The following is a 21,924-nucleotide window of genomic DNA, read 5'->3' on the forward strand; positions in this document are numbered from 1 at the left end:
AGCTGGCACATGAAGATCCAGAAAGCACCAAATGAGATGATATGGATCATGCTGACTGTGCTTCTCTGCCATAAACAGATTTCCCCTATGAAGTTATAAGTCTGTGTGTTAGGTTTGTGTGCACAGTATGGTTTAAAAAGGCTGTGGTATGGTGGGTCTTCTGGGAAGCTGTGGAGAGTTTTAGTCTCCAGCTTCTTTCTACTTCAGCAGTCAGTGTGGGATGATGTCCCACGTGTCTTTGAACTTTGCTGTAAGACATATATGTGAATCTTGCACATAGAAAAGTGTGTAATGATTTGTATTCAATCATAAAACCCGAACTGGTGTGTATATAGACACATATTTAACTGTGCTTAAAACGTTTTTGTAGCTGATCTAAATTTTCAAGCATTTTTTGCTGCTTAGTTTCCCTTTGTGTTCTGTGCTGATTCGCTGTTTTTTTGAATCAGGAAACCAAAAGACAAATCAAGAGTAAACTTGATGTTTTCTCATTGCAGTTAATGGCATCATCTGATAAAATGTAGGTTTCTTCTCCAGATAAACTGCACAAGAAGTCAGCACTCTGCCAGAATCCCTACAGCGCCTGTTAAATGCTTAACAAAAGGCTTGTTTTGACAAAGGAATAGCACCCCTAATTGTCAAATCCATTCCAAACAAAACTTGAAGAAGATGTGTGGATAATATTTTCAGTCAGCAGTCAGGCCTTTGAAAAGTTAATTGTGGACAGTCAGGGCTAAGGCTGCATTTTTGTCTTATCAGTCACAGTTTCATGGATTTCATTATTTTCACGGGTTGCTTTCGTTCAATACTTTAAACATAATGTTTGACACGTGGGGAAGACAGACGTGGCAGGACAGTGTTTGGAAGGAAAACTGCTGAGCTGACTGACTTCCTCATGGTGTGTGCTGGTAGATGCTGTTGCAGCCTGGAGCAGCAGGAGCTGGGTGGCAGTGGCGTAACTGTCAGAAAGGTCTAGGCCCAGGAGTCCAGGCACAATAAGGTTTCCTGGGCTTTTTTGAGCAATATCTGTTGACAATGAACTAAGTTTCTCCTGCATTTCTCCACGTCCCACAAGGGTAGCATCTTATGGTCCCTTTGTTTCAACTCTTTTTCACTTTGTTTTGTAATCCCTTTGAGGCCTGTTCTCCACCCTCTTTTCTTTTTCCAGTGCTGCTTTGCTTAAAGGTATTGTTGCCTTCCTTCCTTCAAGGTCTTTGCACTTTCAGAGAGAATTAATGATATTTGGGTCAGCCAGACACGAGAAAACTGGATTCTTCCAGTCTAGAGACCAATTTTGTCGGCTTTGCAGAAGGACCAGCCCTGGAAATAGTTGAAAAAAAGAAGGCTGCACACTCATCTCTGCCTGTATATTTTAAAGGCTGTATTTTCAAACAGGACTCTGGTTTTGGAGAAATGAAAAACCACAGGATACACTTATGAGGAAAATAATTTCTAAAGCCATGCCAGGTTCTCAGCACTGAGGAACAATCTTTAGGCTGCTTGCAGAGGACATCTGGTGATCCTGTGGTATAGGGGAGTCATCATGCTGCTTAGCCACTTTAGGACATCTGCTCTTTTTAGCTTTTGGAGAGTGATGGGACACAGACAGAATTTGCAGTATTTCAGAATGAAATTGTCCCTGAAGAAGTTTATTTCTGCTGGTGTAATTTCAGGTGGTTCTCTCTTTGCTATTTCTGAATCAAACAGAAAACATCCAGCTCATCTCCAGATGAGATATCAGAGAAGTGTTTTAAAGCAGCTTTTCCACCTATGTGGTCTCTGCCCAAAAAGTAGATTTCCAGACGCAAGAGACCTGCTCTGAACACTGAATGTAAGTTTTTCCAGGAAATATCTTAGTCATTAATAAGGACAAGAAGTGTGTATCTTCATTGAGTCAGCATGAATCAAGAGATAGGGATTGTGTTAAAACATTGACAGTACGAGGCAGTCGGTGCAGCTCTGAATTTTCCAGGGCATGTCCTCAACATGGGATGATTGAAACTACCTGCTGTGCTGGTGACGTTTCTCCATGTCAGAAATGCTGAAGCTCCAACTGTCAGCAGTACCTCTCTGGACCCTTGTACCACTTTCTCCTTCACTATTCTTGGATTCAAAACATCAAAAACTTGTTTGTGTGTAGTTATGCTTTATTTGCTACAAAACAAATGCACATAGACAGTCTTACTGTTCATACCCGAACAATAAAGCAGAGTAGGTCATTCACTCATCCATTGGAATGGAAAGAGGTAAGTCTACCTGACTGGATCATTCACCTTCTCCCACTTTCTGCTTCCCTCTTTTTTGTTAAAGATGGCCCAACATCTATCAAGAAAATAAGATAATAAAAAGATAACGTAAGATAATTTGATATGAATTCAAAGACGGTGATACAGAAATTTCCACTCTTTCCCGTGCTATATGTGCGATAGCTGCACAATTAGACAACATATTCTGTCATATATCTAAAACTTTATTCTGTTTCATAAAGCAAGTCTCATAAGCTCTTAAAATGTGATGTCTTTATCTGGATTGATCCTCTGAAAAGTCTTGATGTTTTTGACTTCTAGATAAATAAGTACTTATGGAGTACACACTGCAACTTCAGTATGGACAAGATGGACCGGAACCTATGGAATAGTATCATCCTTCTTAGCACAAAATTGAGTTGGTATGTACTCAGTAGGTATTTTTGCTCTTTAAATATTTTAAGCACTTATTTTCATAGTTCTAGGTAGAAAACTAAAACTTAAAGCTACTTTTATATTTATATTCCAGAATGCAAACAAGGGAGACCTAGGAAAATTGTTAGGAGGATTGTACCTAATTTATAAGATATGCATGGAAAGTACAGAAATTTTTAACTCTGTCATGAACAGATAAAAATTCCATGGTTAAAAAAAAGCAAGAAAACAAAACCACCAATAAACCCCCCTGTTTTTGTTGTCTTGCAAACAGTAAATTATTCCAGTTAGTTATCAAGATGCCTGTCATGTTTGGATTTGTGAAAGTAAGGCATTGAAATTACCAGGAGCGTCACTGTTGTGTAAATGTGAATCCCTCTTCAAGCATCTTAAGCACTGAGAAATAAACTGAGCTGTGGAATAAGGAAGTGTAAAGCCTGTTGCCTTCAAAAAAAAAAGATTTGTCATCTTTATGCTGTCACTGAATTTCGTGCAGGATCATTTAATCCAGTATATCTGCTCTCTTGAAATCATCTTTAGATTTAAGTCTCTTCTGCAGATATTCTAGACAGGCATGTTTCCAGAGACATAAACATTAGAATTTTAATCACTCTTTAAGACTGCTGGCACCGATCATATGCATAATTCACAAGTTTTGCATTGCAGACATGTTAAGGCAAATGAACTATTGCAAACATGTAGCTACTTACTGTGTACATACAAATCCATAAATAAATATTGTTCATATTTTACTGTGGTGCAAAATGTCCTTTTACTATCGAAATATAAAGGCAGCATTTTATGATATCTGTGGCCACAAAGAGATATGAAGGTGAATATTTGGATTTCAGTATTTCTGTCATGATGGAGAATGGCAACACATTTTCCTTTCCACAAGTCTTAACTGTTAAAATACATAAATCTTAACGCTTATTAGAATTTCAATTAGACATACACCTTTTACTTAATTTTCTCCTCCAATTTCATACTTCAGAATCCCAGAGCCCTTTTTGGATTCAGCCACAAATATAGTGGAGGTTTTTGAAGCAGTTCATTTGCAAATTTCAGCCACAAAAGAGAATGAATCATATCTAAGACACCTGAATCGCCTCAAGGAAAATGGCAGTGTCAACATTTGCCAGTGAGATGAACAAGCTTTTTCTATTTAGGGCACCCTTAACATCAGTAAAAATCCCTTTGTGTCTTCAGTGCCTGTGAGAAGAGCGAAGATGCTGGTTGTTATTCTTGTCAACTGTTTGTAGACAATATATTTGTCTATAGTCTACTCCTTATCTGTTCATTCCCATTTATCTTCTGCATAGCATTAGCTGATGTGTGAAGCAAAGCACCCTTCCAGTACTCCCCACGTGCTCAACACATCATGAAAAGCCACCCTTGCTTCTGAGAAATGCTTCTGGCTTCTGTAGCAGTTCAGGGCCAGGAATGGAATAAAAGGGTTTGGATCAGGCAAATTAAGAATGATCTCTAAGATAAACATGTATTATTCAATAACCTTATTTAAATTCCAGGAAGTCTGAAGTCCATACTTCTTGCTTTGTGTTGCTGCTCTCTCTCTGCTGTCAGATTTTCAATGACTGGGTATGACTGACTTTTACATTCATTTCCAGGCATAACTATTTTCTCACTCTTGAGCAATGCCTTCAGATGTTTGTCACAGTCAGACTTTGTGACTGTTGGCATGAATTCCACCAGATCTGAGAAGGAGGAAGCTCTTGAACATTTTCGCTAAGACAACTCAAGCCACCCTTTTCCTATTTCTGTCATACTCCACTGTCCCTGTCTAAAGTAATCAGAAAACTTTACTTTTTGCATCTGACATTACATACCCTCAGTGATACCTTAACAGATTCTCTATTTCTGATCTTTTTTTATTTTTATCTTTTTACATGTACTGTCTTCCTGTTTAAAAAAGGAGGAGGGAGAAGGAAAAGCTCCGGTCATTCTGCTGGAACTGAAGATGGGTAAGCTTTCAATGTCACATACCGGTGGCATGAGAAGGGTCCAGGGAGCATGCAGTTTTCATGTCTCAAATATGAAAATATGAATGATGGGTATAAAGTAAAAGTTTGCTGTAGTTTATTGCTCAAGTGGAGCTTACTTTCAACAAAGCTCAATGAGTGAGGCAGGGGAATAATTGTTTACCCTTTGGGTTTTTTTTTTTTCCATTTACAGTAAAAAAAGATGGAAATAAGAGTCCTGTCAAACATAGGAGATCCATCTCATGCAAGGTCTTAAAACTGGCTTTGTCCCAAACTGGATCAAAGATCCAAAATTTCAAAATGTTCAATGAAGAAAAATAATTCACATTGGTTGGCTGAATCATTTTACTTTATCAAAACTGAAGTGTTCTATTTTGACTTTGATTACTGTATACTTTCTAGCCTGATGCAAAATAAAATACGTCATTCAAAACTTTTAAGTCCAACAGTACTACCAATCACAGTAATGCCAAGAAGCAGGGAATTCCTCTGACATACATCCAACCCTCCCCACTACTGCCATCTGAGTGTGGTCTCAGCAGTGCCTAGGAAAGCCCATGCAGATGTGTAGGCTATCAGGGAGTAGGCTGAGTGTCCATCTCCAGCTGAGTGCATTCACCCACTGCTTCAGGTCACAAACCTTTTTAGCTGAACAGTCCTAATAGGCAATGTTAGCAGGCTTCCTCGATGATTTGAGTTACGTTGGAGTGCAGGCTGGGTTTCCATAACTTTGGAAGATACTCCTGTGAATGAGCCTTGATTTAGAATCGTCAGGACTGAGGTCAGCAGGTGTGACTGGACCATACAGGTGGGTTTTATCTATCCTAGTGTAGCCATTGGCCCTAATGAAATATTTAATAGCTGCATTCTCATTTTTTAAACTATTTCCAGTACCAGTCTAGAATGCAACCTGTGTGTGTAACTGGGAATACATGTTTTGAAATTATCAAAGCCAACCCTAGGAGTAGGGCTGTTCTGCACCTTCTCAGCTGCCATGATGTTGATCCGGTGGGACTTGTTTGGTTTAGTTTGTTTAGTAATCAAGCAGGGGCCTTTCTACTCATTCTTTGATTATCATGGGAATAACTCATTTACACGTGGTCTCCATCACAATTCCTTCCTACTGACTAGATATAACAATGTATGATCTCAAACCACCACTTTTCTCAGAAATAAAATGTTGGTAGAGAGTAGACCTCGAAAATGCAAAGCATTAGGCTAGAGAGTTGGTCGATTCCTGCCATTCATTTATTTCCTTCCAGAGCACTGATGCAGTGAAACTCTCATCACCAAGAACTATCATTAACTAGTGCACATTTATTTGCTTAAGGAGTCTAATAATCAATCACCAAATTTCTCCACTTGTTTTGTGGCATTGTATTTCATCACCTGGTAGGGTATGAAACATTATCATTCTTTACAGGAGTTTGTTAACGGAATATTTATTTGAGGAGGTTTCAATATAAATAAAGATTTTCTACATGTATTTCTTTAAAAAGATTTATTTTTATTTCAGCTATTTGCTTTCCTACGAAAAATTTATGTGAAAAAATAATCTAAAAGTGTAAATGGCATGAAAATGGAATTATCCATCAGATGAAAGGGGTGATCACTCCAACTCAGGTATGTGGGTTTGGGTGGGGTACAGCGAATGGCTTCATTGGTTTATGTTTGGGGCATTTTTCTCTGTGTCCCTCTCTCCCCACTACTGTAGATCATTTATCCTTTGAGAAAGAAAAGAAAGGCTGGTATAAATTAGAAATGGTAATGTAAAAGCTTGTACACACTGGATAGAAGTTTTTCAAATTAATATAAGCAATAAATTGCCAAAGTTTTTTTCCATATACTGCCAATATTAAACATGACATGCCTGCTAGGGTTGGTATAAAGTTTTGTCAACATTTTTGGCATACATGGTCTCAGCCTGGGGTCAATATTTTCTTGACCAAATTTTGTTGTTTCAGTTGCCTTTTTACACTCATATATTGTAACTCAAACATTTCCAAAAAAATGAAATTTGGCAGGCTATTAGTCCATAATGTGGTCTAATGCCTTTGGGTATTTTTTTAAATGTAAATCATTGAGATATTTAAGGTTTGAGGTTTAAGAACTGTGCACACACTTTAACAACTTCTTTTAAAAATATTTAGTATGCATATTTACTACATATGTATCTTATAGAGACTAGAGATTAAACAGGAGATTACTTGCTAAAATATGCAAACTGCTGTCCATGAATAAACATCCTCATGAACTCCTATTGAAAGTTTCTTATTTAAAAAATGTTTTTTAAAACGACAATAAAAGCAAAGGGAAGTAAGATGGGGGGAGGAAAAAGCAACGTTTAAGTAACTTTAATGGTTTAACTTGGCCACAGAAAATAAAGACGTTAATTTTTTTCTCCTGGGATCTAATCCAAAGCCCACTGAGGTCAAAAGAAGGCTTTCCACCTATTCCCATGTGCCAGATCTGGCCTCTGCTCTGTTGGTCCCTCACTGTGCTATGCTGACAGGCTGCAGCAGCTGCACGTATAACACTGTAGCCCACTCCGCTGCCATAGGCATTACACAGGTTTGGATTAGGGTACCAGTGGCAAAGGAACTCTTCTCTGGAGCGTCCTTCCTTCCTCTGTAAATTTGAATCAGATTTCTACTTTTGCTTTGATGCCCCAGTACTCACCAGTTATTTGTTGTAGTCCTCTCACAGTAAAATATGGAAGGAAAATTGTAGAGTCATGCAAATGCCCCACTGCGTGAGTGCACGTGAGTATTACATACCACCCAGCATCCCTCAGCCTGAGGGCGCTTCTAGACATTAACCTCATTTCCAAGTCATTTTTACCATCATCCCAGGAATACATTCCCTAACTTTTGCTAGTTAGAAGTGACAGGATTTGTGTAATCGATGAGCACTGGCGCCATCGCATGCAATGCTCGTTAGGATGCAATTCCTGCAGTTCATGGACAATCTGTTCCTTATGGTGATTTCTGGGAGCTTGTAAACTCTCACTAAGATGCTGGCAACATCTACCAAACATCTCAGACACATTGTCTTTCTGAACCTGAACTTTTTAAATGGTGGTTAAACATGTTGTCTGCTTTAGTTTCCTGTCTATCTTCATCATAAGCCAGCACCTGTTTCCAATAAATTATACACAGAGCTGTATCAGCAACACCTTGGCAGCAGCTGCCACCCTGAAAAGCAGAATGCCCTTGAGGACAATACACCTGTGAACACATACAGTGTTTATTTAGCTGAAAGGCAAAACTGTAAGTTACATAAAGCAATTATCTAAAGCCTAATGCGTGCCCATTATTAACACAAAATAACCTTGTTCTTAAAAACCAATAAAAATCTCTTTAAAGGCTTTTTCCAAATCCCGGGGAAATGTGTACTAGCACTGTGGATCTGCTATTAGCCTAGGACCTAAAGGTCTGATGGTGGGAAGACATGTAGGGGAGGCTGCGTGTGCAGAGTTACAAAGTAATAGGGCACAGATTTGGAGTTCATTATACACAGAGATGAGAGAAGCAGCCAAATCATTTTCAGAGAGACTGTTGAACAACAGACTTATTTTCCTTCTGGTCTAGCATTATAAAGTAGCATTTTGTTGCTGAAGCATAGAACTATTGTGTTTAAGACAGTGTTTGATCTTTCCATCTTAGGAAACAGTAGGAAAAAATAGTCCTGGGAAAAAGGTTTTCTTATTTCTAGAACAAACCTTTCATATCCAGTTCACTACCAGCACTATCCTTTCATGTAACAGCGAGCAGTGAGTGGAGTTTGTTGTTTGCAGCAGATCACAGGATAATGCAAATGAAAAAAATTACTATTAAAATAGAACACAAATCTCAGATAAGTTCTCAAGTTTTGGTAAAGCAAGACGTAACGCTAGGGGTTCTGTAGTTCAAATGAACTGGAAAATACTATTTTCAGTTCAGCATAATTACTTTAAAGATTATTTGGCATGTGAAGCTTATAAAAGGGGAAGACATTTTCTCCATAGTGTTTCCAAAATTAACACTAAATATGAAAATTTTATATACACGTATGGATGTACATACATGTTCCTGTATTAAATGCTTATAAAATCCTTACATTTTAAAGCCATACTTTTCAGTATTTTAATGCCTTGTCTGATGCCTCCCAATCCCATTTAAGTGATCAACTTGAATGCTTTTAGGTGAAAATGTGTTTTAACACTTCTGTTTGGCCAGACCTGAAAGCTGTGGAAGGACTTGCTAATGAGTATTACAGCTTTCTTAGGTTTCACCTTTTTTAAACCCTTACAATGCTGAATGTAAATATACAGAGTGGTGATGCAGATATTCTCCCATCAGTAATTTTCTACAATTCAATCCAATGGCTTCTGTTATATTTTATCAAATGCAAAATAAAATTCCAAGAGAATAGAGTTACTGTAACTTCATAATAATGCCTTGTCTTTCAAATGGTGCTAATAAACTAACATATTTTCTTTCATATTTTATTTTTCAGATAGCTTGAAGTTTAACATAGCTATATTTTTTCCAGTTGACTGTCATAAAACTGCTCTATTTTCATCCCAGAACCAGCATTGTACGTTTCAGCTAAAACATATGGATTAAGTCAATGATTCAGTTTCTAAAACTCCAAATGACTGTTCTGATTACTCATGCAAATCTTTAGTTTTTCCAGGTTTCCTTATGACTTTAATGCAAGTAAAATTAATAGGAGTCTATTTTATTCTCCTAATACATGTAAGAATATGGCAGAATGATGGTCTCCATACACAGATACAAACCTGCTTCTTGATTTAAATTTTCTTGGCTGTGTTTGATTCTAATTGAATATAAATGCTAGGAGCACCCAGCTAAGATTCCAACCAAAAGGAAATTCAGCTATGGCTACAGAATAAAAACTATTTATTTTCCCCTGGAGTGTTTAGCTTTTATTAAATGTCAACAAATCTAAACCCATGCTTTACTAATCTATGGTGTATATGGGAAATAAGTCACAAGCACAAGTCAGAAGATAATGTTGGCTTTGGTTTAGATAAACAGGTTCCAAAGAACTGAAATCTCTCACAAGCATTTAAAATGTATCCCTTGTTTTCCTTTAACATTTGTCAGATCTCCCACTGGTGATCAAAGAATGCCAAGCTGTGATATAGCATGGGGGCTGAAAGCAGACCTATGCTTGTGATTGTTCACTGCTCTCTGTGATAACTTTATTGATTAGTTTCTTTCCTGTTGTCTTTCATACATGCTGCTAACCCAGGATGTTACATGTCCCCAAACAGAAAATGGAATTGCAAGTGGAAGAGGCTTCTGGGAAGGTCTGCGGCCGTGCTGTGCATCAGGGAATTGTCTTGGGAATGAGGACCTCAAAAACAGCTTGGTGCTGGGACCTGCGGGAACCCCCACCTTGCTACAGTGTAAGATGGATTTCTCCTGACCTCACCTCTATGTTTGTTTGCGTGGGTTTTGCTGAGATTGAGACATTTGAGTGGAGGTAAGCACTGTACGTGGGAGAAATGTCTTGGTTATAAACAAGAGCACACAACCACCATGCTCCCTCTGGCACAGCTTTTCATAGATTCAAGGAGGGTCACAGGAGTCCAGGGCCATGTGGATCAAGCTAGTCTCACCCAAGGGATCCCAAGTTTTGTTCAATGTGGTGAAGACTGCTAAGGCTTTTTAAACTAAACATTTGGCACTGCAGCAAATATATCCAGGACAGAAGTTCTGAGCCAACAAAAGGAGGAGGGTAATGCTGTGGAAACCTGTTACCCTCTCAACAGCATCCTTGCTCCGGTGTGGTCTCTTCTGGGCATTAGCTGTCATCACTTGCTTTCTCATGGTATGATGTTTGTGCCAGGCAAATGTAGGGCTTGGCTTTGGTCTCCAGTCAGACGGCATCCAAAAATAGGTATTGAAAGGCACTCACCTCTTTTTAAAAAGCCAAACAGAAGAAAGTATAAATGCAAAATAGCATTTGAGTACAGTAGACAAACAACTACTAATAAGGTTGGTTATATATCTGATTGTCTCCTTTGAGAACATTTTAACTCAAGCACAATAAGGTGAGAAGAGAGCAAGTGGTACGAGAGTTTCCCTCCCTGCAATGCTTCATTAAATTCCTTTTCATTCACAGAGATACACAAAACAATACAAGAAAGCAATATGAAAGTTCAGAGTATGCAAGATTCATCTTGTATTCACAGGATTTGTGTAACCTATTTTAAACCAATGTTTGCTTAAGAACGCACACCTGCACATTACCACTTGTGGTAAATAAGTTTATTAGCCAAGGAATGTCTGAATACTTGCTGGAAATCCTATGTAAATGCAGTTATGTTTTCTGTTAAGATCCCTCTTTGGTAAAAAATGCTATCCCGCTGCTATCCTCCAGGGGAAAAAAAAAAAAGAGTAAAAGATGTCCAAATGTGCAGGAAAGATACAGGTGAAAATATTCACAAAGCTTAAAAATGTCATATGGCTGATGATTCAGTGTGTCTTTCCATACACAATGTAAGCATTCTGTTTCATATTATGTCAGATCAAATGCTCCACTCAGAGACTGGAACTTTATTAGTGTCTCATTTGTATTTGTTTTTACATTGAATTAAAACCTAAAGGTGGTGACAGAAAAAATTCCTAATGCTTGGCATAGGATTAGTACTTGAGGGCTATTCAACTTTGCTAATCATCCATTTGAAGAGAATTTCCTTATGTAAAGTGATTGCTCCACTTAGTACAAAACTATTTTTTCATCTCTGAACTCCAAAAGAGCAGAAGGGTGGAAAGAGAGGAGAGGCAAAGGAGCAAAGGGAGATGGAGAGAAGTGGGAAGCTTTGATCCTTTCACCAAGGGGCTGAGGCAGTTCAAAATGAAAGAATCTCTCACCACCTTTAAAAAAAAAGAAAAAGGAAAAAAAAAGTACAGGGAAGAGAAATAGAGAAACAGAGCGAGCAGTATGACAGGAGACAAAGAGTGAAGCAGGAGCCAAAGCCTCAAAGTAAAGGCTGATGCCTGGCTCTGAAGGATAACCTTTGCAAGAAACAGAGGACACATCTTGGCTTCCTAAACCTCAGGAATTTCCAAGAGAAGTAAAGAAATCACAGGAAGAAAATACATTCAAGTAACTTCTGATCTCATCTTGTTCATTACATTGCTTGCACTATCTAAATTATAAAGTAATTGTGCCATAACCAGACTGAACAGCCTGGAGCTATGGAAAAACTCATGCCAAAGCTGCAAGAAGATCACTGGCCCTGAAGCCTTCTGCAGTAGGACTGAGAGACCCCATTTCAAGACCAGAGAGATGCAGCCTGGGTGTGTGCCAGGGTTTGGGGGAAGGGGCATTGCTGGAGCCGACTTTGTTCAGGGTAAACTAAAGAGAAAAGGAGTCTATTGGCAGGTGGTTCATGACCCATGTGAGGCAGTTCTAGTACAGCTGTATCTCTGCTCATTAAAAATAAGCAAAAAATTAATTACTATAGCATATGCCTATAAAGTCATAGCAGATCTGACTGGCACTTTATTCCAACCCAATGAAATGAGTAGGACTACCTGCAGAACAAAGCACTTGCACATGAGGTAGGATCAGTCTTCTACTCTGCTGCAGCCGTTTTCTTTGTCGATGCCTTTTAAACTACATGACCTATCAGTAAGCATCCTTTTGGCAGGCCAACATATTGAGGTGGGTATAAAAATAAGCCCATTTATCTATGCCTGCAATCTTGCCAGGGATCCTAATGGAGTGTGAACCTGCACTGCAGTATGCCCACACTGTTCCTGGCAGCATATAGTTAAGCATGAACAATCTATGATTTGTTGAAGACCAATAGAAGACTTGAGTCCATCTCAATCTGTAGTAAGATCAGTTTCTCTGACATTGTGACTGCTATATCTGTGGTACTTAGTATGCTTTTATTTTTGCATGTTGCTAACTTCTGTTATCATAATTTATTCTTAAAGAACTGCAGTGTTTAAGTAATTATAAACAGTGGATTAATTCAGTGCCTGAAAAACTGCCACCTCTTTTTCCTACCAGCAGTCACTATTCACATTGGAATGACAGAACCAGAATATACACCTACCCACTGTATTTCAGTCATTTTCAACAAGATGTCTTTTTTAAAAAAAAAATCTTGAAAAATCCCCGTCAATCCTTCATCTCTCCTCTGAGGAATGTGTATTTATATTATTCTTGAGACAGATTGGATCCTCATTCACATATGCAATAGAAACATTCCATTAATTTTAGAGTTTGCCCATTCTTATTTTATGTGTTAAACTAGTTCTGCTGTGTGCAACAGAACTACCTGGAACCTTACAAAAAAGAGGTGCTAAGAGACTAGGTGAACAATGCTGCTTATTTTTTAAAAATCAGATGGTTTTATAAAACAAATAATAAAAGGGTGCTCTCGGGCAAGCTATAGCAAGGTACTGGTCTTCTGAATCCTTCTGGAAATATTACTTTCAACTACCATACCAGACCTTTTCTTTGTCTCATTTAATGTCCATGCTCAAAGGGAACAGGATTTCACATTAATTTAGCTCTGTATGTTTGTTATTTCAAGTTTAAATTCTCAAAGCATCAAAAGGCCTCTATATATGAGGTCTTTCAAGAAAGCAGACACAGGCACACCAGATCAAAGGTACAGAATAGAGTCTGATTAAACTAATTTTTTAAAAATGCATCCGAAGAAATTTTCTTTGATTCAGGGAACATGAAAACCAAACTACCTTTGAACAAAAAGTTCCAATGAAATCCAATATTTTTTTTATAATTTAAGAAATTCAGGGGTTTTAATGTTTCCTTGGGTTTGCCTTTTTATATGTCAATTAGAGTGGGACAGAGCTATTGCATGAAATATATATGGGGTCAAAGCCTAAAGTAGAGCCATCAATAATAATGTCTGCAGAACATCTGAATTTTCTTTGAATGTCATGCCGCTTTAGAACAAAGATATTTGCAAAAGTCTCAGCAAATAGAGACACTTTAGGTTGTTTACTTAAAAAATAAACAGATACCAAACCTTTGAAAAGTACACTATAAGTATATTTACAACTATCCCTGTTAATAAATTTGGAGACTTTTCTGTTCTGCATTTATCCTGTTTAGATATCACATGGCTGGTCTCACTTGATGCAATCCTGCCAGCCTCACAAGACATAAGGCATCCCCAATATCCCAGACATGAGAAACATTATGGGAAAATTTAGGAGCACATTCAGATTGTGACTCACGGAAGTGATCAGACATGACTCTTGTCCATATCTTCTTCTAGGCAGAATTATAGTATCTGTTTACTGTATGCTCCACTTTAAACATTTCATGAACTCCATCCCTCCATCTTTATGTTTTATGCTTTGGTGACCAACCCACATGCTGCTATAGTGTCTTAACCTTTTTTTTAATTGAGAAAAATTAGCATTTCTTTGAAGATTGGTAGGTTTGTGATTTTTCTTGTTTCCATTGACGAGAATTTCTCCAACTAATGGCACATATCTAAAAGTACCCAGCCCTTACAAGCTTTATTCCTGAGCTCTGCGAACAGCAGCACACTTCTAGTTTCTAATCAGGATTTGGAACCATTCTGGAAAGAAAATACTGTCCTCCTAACTTAGCCATTTTTCTCTTTTCATACAAGAAAATTCCTGCAAATTGGTTGTCTCTCCATCAGCTTTTGCTTCCTGACTAGCTGGGTTTTTTAATTCTCTTATCTTTTTCAGTTGTCATCCCTTTCACTTCCACAGCCTCTAGACTTTAATCTTCAAACCTGTACTCCAGAAACTCCTCAATTTTCTGAATAGATCAGCATTTGTACATTCCTGAATCTAACTCGGGTGTTCTGGTGAAGGCACCTTCTACATAAACTCTGCTTCTCTAGAATGAAAGGTACAGTGCCTGCTGGAAGTACTGCATATAAAGTCACCAACTTCATCTATTTTTCTCTTTCCTGTGGATGCTCAAATCATGCTTCGAAAGCTGTTAGGTAAAAGCCAAGGTTATGAAAAGATTCCCAGTAGCAAGTAAACATTGCTAGTCATGCTTACATAGATGTGGTAACTGTAATTCTGTGATGGCTACCAGCTTTCAGTAATGGCAAGCACAAAAAGTGCAGATAAATTGGAATCAGTGGCTGTTAATGTATTGCCTGGCATAAAGACGAAATAAGAAAATACCCATTTAAAAGTATATTTCACCTATTTGTGAATATCTAATGACAGTCACCTTGACCACCAGTTGCCTGGTTCTTCCATATTTTCAGGATATTGATGCAAGCATATGCTTTGGACTGCCACTATAATAATCAAAACCCTAAAGACTCGCCACGGGATTGAGCGCAAAGGGACTGAAGAAGCTGTCAGACATTCTCATGTGTTGTCTGTGCCGTAATTGTTTCCAGTGGTCAGCAAAAAAATGAAACAGAACCATAAGGTTTTAAAGATTAGGCTTAATGTCTCCCGCATAGTCTTATACATGATATGGCCCTTTCCTGGAACACTACGCACTGAAAGAGAATGATGAAGCAGAAGAATGGGCACTATGCCATTGCATCAGATGAAAGGGACGTTGGTGGATATTTGCCATGGGAATACTTGACTGTTAAGTACTTGATCTACTGTCTGTTAGCTCATGGGAATGGAACTAGTAAACTTGGGAAACCTCAAATAAATTCCCATTGTATATATAATATAATCCAAAGCAGAATCGTCTCAGGAACAATTGCTAATGATACTGGAAGTCATCCTTGTTTAGTGGAAGAAGACACAATTTTCTACAATCTGTTTCAGTACGGATTTTTACACTGAAATTTTTTACCCAATATTTAAAACATGGAAAGCCTGTCATTAGTGAAATCTCCATTTTAGGCATTGGCTTACTAAGCTACTATAAAGAATACTTCTTTAAAAGCCTGCTTCTGCCACCTTTGCAATGACATGAGGAACCTTTAAAATTACCTAGATGATAAATTACTGTTTCAGAAGAATTCTTGAATGAGCTCATCTCTGTACCCTATCCACCATAGTCATGGTTTCTGTTACAAACCAGATGAGCTGAACGTTTACCTTAGATCTTTTTTCTAATTTATGAAACAAATGTGTAATAAAGACAAAGTTAGTTTCACATACAAACATTTTAACTGACATCTAAAGCAATCCAACAGTTTGGTCACTGTATGTTCAAAGATCAAACTATTTTGAAATTCTTCCTCAGCCCAAAACTGCTAAGATTTTTTTTAAATCAATCATCTGCAGATACCTCACACTGAATAAGTCATGCATTTCTAGCTGGCTTCCCTGAAGGGGTTTTATTCAGTGTTTAATAAAAACCATTAAGTCATTGGAATCAGAATACACAGTTTATGTATTAACAAGCCCAGAATAGAATAACTCAAGTCAATCTGTAATGAATTTCTCTTTTAATTGCTAGACTCCAAACAATGAATAAACATAGACTAGTGAACGACCTATCAATATATACCTTTATTTTATATTTTTATATGTTTATAAGATACATAGAAAATTTTAAATTGTGGCATTGGAGTTGGGGACATGAAATCTCTACATACTCTTTGTTTTAAAAGTAAATTGACTACTGTCAGATGAGTAACAGTTTTCTGTTAAAGTAACTGTTTAATAACAATTTTTTTTTCTACTTTGCAGATTTGTTGTTGTTTTAAGAAGTTGTCTTCTCCAACCCTTGAAAGCATGTTTCTGTATTCACTGTCTAAACTCAGTATCTCCATTCAATTTTTATCTCAAAACATCTTTCTTGCCCACTTCTTTTACTTTCACAAGACATAGCCAGAGAATAATGTCTCTCAGCTGCCACAGAAAGCATTCCACCAAAAGAATGCACCCAAATTTGACCCAGGGAACAATATACACCCCACAGTATATAAAAACCTTAATATTAAGTTGCCAGAAGGGTATTTGGCAAGCTCCAAATTAAACATCTTTTCAGCCGACTCTAGCTACTCTGGAACTCCATAAGCTTCACATGGACCATTACTTGTATGTACTTAAAAAAACCCTAAAACCAAAAAAACAAACAGTTTGTTGGAAAGATGTCTTTCCACAGTAACTCCAAGGTGCAGGTGAAAATCGATTTTCCTTTTTAAATTGTGCTCAGTTTTCATTCCCCTCTTTGCCTACATTCTTCTCCCTTTCCTTCTCGTTTTTCTATTCTTATTTCTGAATGGATTAGAATTAAGTTCAATTCTTTAGAAAAGAAGGGAGAAAAAGATACACATGTACATGTCTTCTCAGCTGTTTTTATTTTTTTAAACTCTCACAGCTCTAGCAAAAATACTAAATACCTAGTGTTGCAAACCAACATCATTTTTACTGTAAAAACATTGTGTGCATGTTTCTAGACACGAGTCCTCTGTGCAAGATTTTTTCACATGTGCAAAACCAGCTGATATTTCATCACCTTCATGCAGGGATAAATGGAAGAGAAATCCACTGCTGTTCTTGTCTATTTTTCATGTTACAGATGCTGCTTTTTTAGCATCAGTACGATGCATGCTGATATTAATTATGAAAGTAATTTTTTTATATACAGTCTACTCTAGAAGTTTGAATTATTTCTGTGTGCCCTGCAGCTGTCACAAGCTTCTTACAAAGTAAGAAGTAAAACTCATTACCTGGACCGATGTCCTACTGAACCTAATACAAGTACTAATCTACTGTCCTGTTTCACAGAATCACATAGTGGCTGAAGTTGGAAGGGTTGTGTGGAGGTCATCTGGTCCAATTGCCCTGCTTGAGCAGTTGTCCCAGACCATGTCCAGACGGCTTTTGAAATCCTCCACGGATGGAGACTCTACAACCTCTCTGGTTAACCTGTGCTAGTGCTTTGCCACCCTCACAGTAAGAAATGTTTCTTAATGTTCAGTTGAACCATCCTGTGTTTCTGTTTGTGGCAATTGCCCCTTTTCCTGGCCTATTGCCCCTTGTCCTGTCACTGGGCACACTGAAAAGATCCACTCCATCTTCTTTACAGCCTCTCTGTCATGAGTCTTATCTTCTCTAGGTTAAACAGTCCCAGTTCCCTCAGCCTTTCCTCATGAGAGGGGTTCCAGTCCCTTAATCATCTTTGTGGCCTTTTGCTGTATATGCAGTATTTGCAAGTACATGTGGGTTTAAAGCAAAGTGAAGCCTAGGTAAAACATGCTTGAATAAGGCAGCAACACCATGAGTGAAACAGAAGATTATAAAAGCTGAGCAAATAAAAAATATCAAAGATAATCTGTTACGCCCTGGGTTTTGTACATAAAGCCTTAGCACACAGGAATAGAACTTGCCCGGGGCATGTTCTGCTTCTTTTCTGATGGGGAGCAAAAAGGGAAAACGGTGTGTCATGGAGAAGAGCTAGGAGATTGGACAGAGCAGAGGTGTTCAGAGGTAATGTGTGTGTGTAGACGCACATGTCCATGTGTCTGCCTATATGCATGCCTACAGATAGTGGTCTGCTACTACTAAGGCACTGTAATCTGATGCGAACTGTTTCGTGTATTAGAAAGCTGCATTAGTAAAAAGATCTTTTCAGAAATAGACAGATGTGGTATCTATGCCAAAAAATGACATTGCAAAGGGATTAACTGTTTAAGTGGTCAAATTAAACAAGACAGAAATAGTTAGCTTCCCTTGGCCTGTAGCTCCTCTGCATGAGGCAGCTTGTCTCAAGTTGCCAATACCTCATTGCTACTAAGGCGAGGAGACAGTAACGTTAAGAATTGGGACATTTCCCAGTCTCTCATTGTCTGACCTTATGCCTTGTAGTCTTATCTGCGCTAGGGCAGGATCTCCCAATCTCCCTATGCCTAAACCTGGGCCACAGCAGAGTGCTTTCCCAGAGTGGCTATTTCTAGAGAACTGTCCTAGCACTTGGCATAGACATGTTTATTCTGGCAAAACTGGACTTCTGCTGCGTAATATGGGTGAAATAAACTACCCTGGTGAATACTCAGTTTTGTCATAACTAAGTCCACAGCAGGGACTTATGCTGACACAAGAAGGGATAATACTCTTTGACTGATATTGTAGTTTGTAGTAGAAGCCTGGCCTAAATCCAGGACCAGGACCTATAACCTGCTTATATTATTCTTATTAGCGGTCTTATTTAGATTAAGGCACTGGCTTGATACTTGATTCAGGAGATTAGGAATAGCAATGTGAGTATGGAAGAAAAACACAGGGGCATGCAGAGGTACTCTGGAAAAACTGAGGGCTATTCCAGCACAATTGGGGTATTTCTGGCACTCAACTTTACTCTTTCAGAGCAAGTTCAGCTATCTTTGGACAGCATTGCGATTTGCCATAAGACTAACAGGTCTTTAAAAAGTGTTAGCTGGTGTGAGAGTGATCAGCTGCTTTGGAGGTTTTTTCTGGGTTGGTTGTTTTTTTTTTGTTTGGGGGTTTTGTTTGTTTGTTTGTTTTTCCTGAGGAGGAAAAAAAAAAAAACCCTTTATAATTACCAGTTCAGCTGTTTGTTTTAGTCTCAAGTTCTATAGCAGAGCAAGTGAAATACGCTTTAATCCTGCATTTGTAATATCAATTTGCAGTATGAAATGAAGGAACCGTCTCTCAAAGTCAGCTGTGCTAATGTGTAGCTCTTGGAGCATCGTGAGTTAGGTTACTCAGCCCAATCTCCTTAAAAACCCAATGGCTTCATAACCATGGAAAGGTGTGTTCCTTCCCACTCCCATTTCACCCATCAGTCATAGTGATGCAGTGCAGTTGTAATGTTTTGTGACAGATACGGGCATCCCCCAGGTGGCATCCCTACTTCTCACACAAGGTATCCTAAATGGTTCACTGACCCTACTGTGGACCATGTATAACTATCATGCCAGCGAGACCAATTTAGATCTGCCAGACTCTTTACTACCAAAGCATGAAAAAGAGATTATTCAAACCTCCTGCAAATCTTAAACAAAATGCCAGAGACTGTTAAAGTCCCTGAGTAGAGAAAATTTGCTTTGCAACCACAGTAAATTTGAAAAGGAATAAAAAATTAGTTGGAAACATTTGCTACTGATACCAGGTTCTGAAAGATAACAAAAACATTTGCAGAAGTATTGTATGGCACCAGGTGGCCGGATGCTAAAATGGCAGTGAACACACAGCCCTGCACAGACTGAAGGACTGAAGAACTTACTAGCACTCCCAAAGAATGAGGTCTGGAGCCATACTGGAAGTGTTTAGGATAACCTCAGTTCACAGTCAAGCTAGACCATAAGGAATTATTAGGAGAGAAAAACAAAACTGAGAACCACCCCATGGAAGTGGATCTGTATGGCCTGGACTAGCTGGAAGAAAACCTAAAGAACAGGCCAAGTAGGGAGAAACAAACAGAGAGATCACAAACTCTGAAAGAGCCAGTCAACACAGCCGAAAAAATGTTCTGGATAAAGAACTGCAGCCCATAGAAGTGGTGAGGTGCCATAAGATGAAGCTAGAGCATTTCCGAGGGGACTTTGTCCAAAAAAAAACCCCAACCATGCTTGCACAAGCAGGATCAGTGAAGCTGACTTTACCCAAATTAGTTATGCATTTTTAAAGCTGCTGTACAAAAAAAAGAGGAGCTGCAGCTCCTATTTTCTTCATCATCTATCTGGAAGACAGCTGGACATACAGACAAGGATTCACATGTATGGCCACTGGCGCTGCATCCGAACTCTGGTGAGGTACAGTAAGCACAGCAGCTGCAGAGCCTACAATGATTCAGGGGCTGCCTCAGGTGCCACATCATGAAACAAATTGCTGGGAAAAGGCTGAGTACAATACATCATTGATTCTGTATTATTTGTGCTACATTTCTCATTTATGGTGTCATGTCTGATCATAGAGGGACCTGGCAGAGGACCATACTAACTACACTTTGCATCTTTTTTTCCGTGAGCTGCCTCAGCATGGTCAGTATCTCCCTGTACAGGTTGCCTGTTTGCCACATGTTATCCTTATGTATACAGACATATGCACACATCGATTAATAAGTTAATTTAGCGCAAGAATTTGATGGTGAGACAGAAGACCCCAAGAGAAAAGTTCTTTCCTGTTGAGATAAAGCAGCAACTCTGTTAGCTTAAGCCAGCAGAGACTTTTTTTAAGTTAGCCAGAATTGCTTAGACTGAGAATTTCTGAACATCTATGCATTTGAAAAAGACTAAACTATTTGAAAGGAGCTATTAACATGCATGCTTTAACTTCACTTCTTTTTCATGTTTGGCTCTTACGGAAAAATACCAGATTTTGATATGAACATCTGTTTCATGTTTTTCTAAATGTGAGTTTAGTATGAAAATTAACCCCTGAATTTTTGGTTTCAGCAGCCTTCTAGTTCTTCGGCGTGCATTCAAGACCCTTGTTGTCTCGGTATTGCTCGGAACTCATCTCAGCCTATGGCTATTTTGTTTGCTGGAAATAACTTGTAGAAACAACACTGGGTCTGTTCAAACATTTAATGAAGATCTTTTTCACACTGTCACCATTAGCAGTGGTCGCCTCTTTTTGCTGAGGTACTCTGACAGAAGTATCTCAACTGACTCATTCAACCTCATTCAACTTTTATCCCAAGCAAATGTAGGGAAATAACAATCATCATATTTGGTCTTTCCAGAAATGTATTGTAGTTACTAACAGGCCCAGCCAACTCCTGAGCCAACAAAACCAGACCTTTGGTACCTCCTACTTCAGACTGGCTCAGGAATCACTCAGATGTGATCTTTCTTTTTGAAAGATTGACAGTTCCCATCCAAAGTTAAAGGGGGGCTATTCAAGGGGGGAGAAAAGAACTAAGTAAAAAAAATGTTTTACACATTTAAACTCTTCTTAATGTTTGACCTTGACCTGGGTAAGTTTCTGATACAGCTCTCTCACAGTTAGGCTATCTGTGATAATTACAAGGTTCTGCATCAGCCTATGGAAACAGTAGGTATGTTATTCTGAAACTATGTGAAAAAAATATTTTTCTTTTACCACAGTGAGAAAGTTTTGCACACGTTTGCACCAAGGATTTAAAAACTCCAGGGGTGACATCTTTCAAAGCTAACAAGACACTGCTAATCTCCCCTTCAAACATACAGATGATGTATGGGGGGGTAGGGGGTGGTGTTTAATACCTGTTTGTGTTTTTTTTACATTCTGCCATTGTATTTCTGAGGCCATCAGTGACATCCAGTGGCCAAACAGATTAAGCCTAGACATGTTTTATAGACATCTGCCTACTGCTTTCCTTAG

Source organism: Gallinula chloropus, assembly GCF_964237585.1.
Source record: "Gallinula chloropus genome assembly, chromosome: 12".
In the NCBI taxonomy this organism is placed as follows: Eukaryota; Metazoa; Chordata; class Aves; order Gruiformes; family Rallidae; genus Gallinula; species Gallinula chloropus.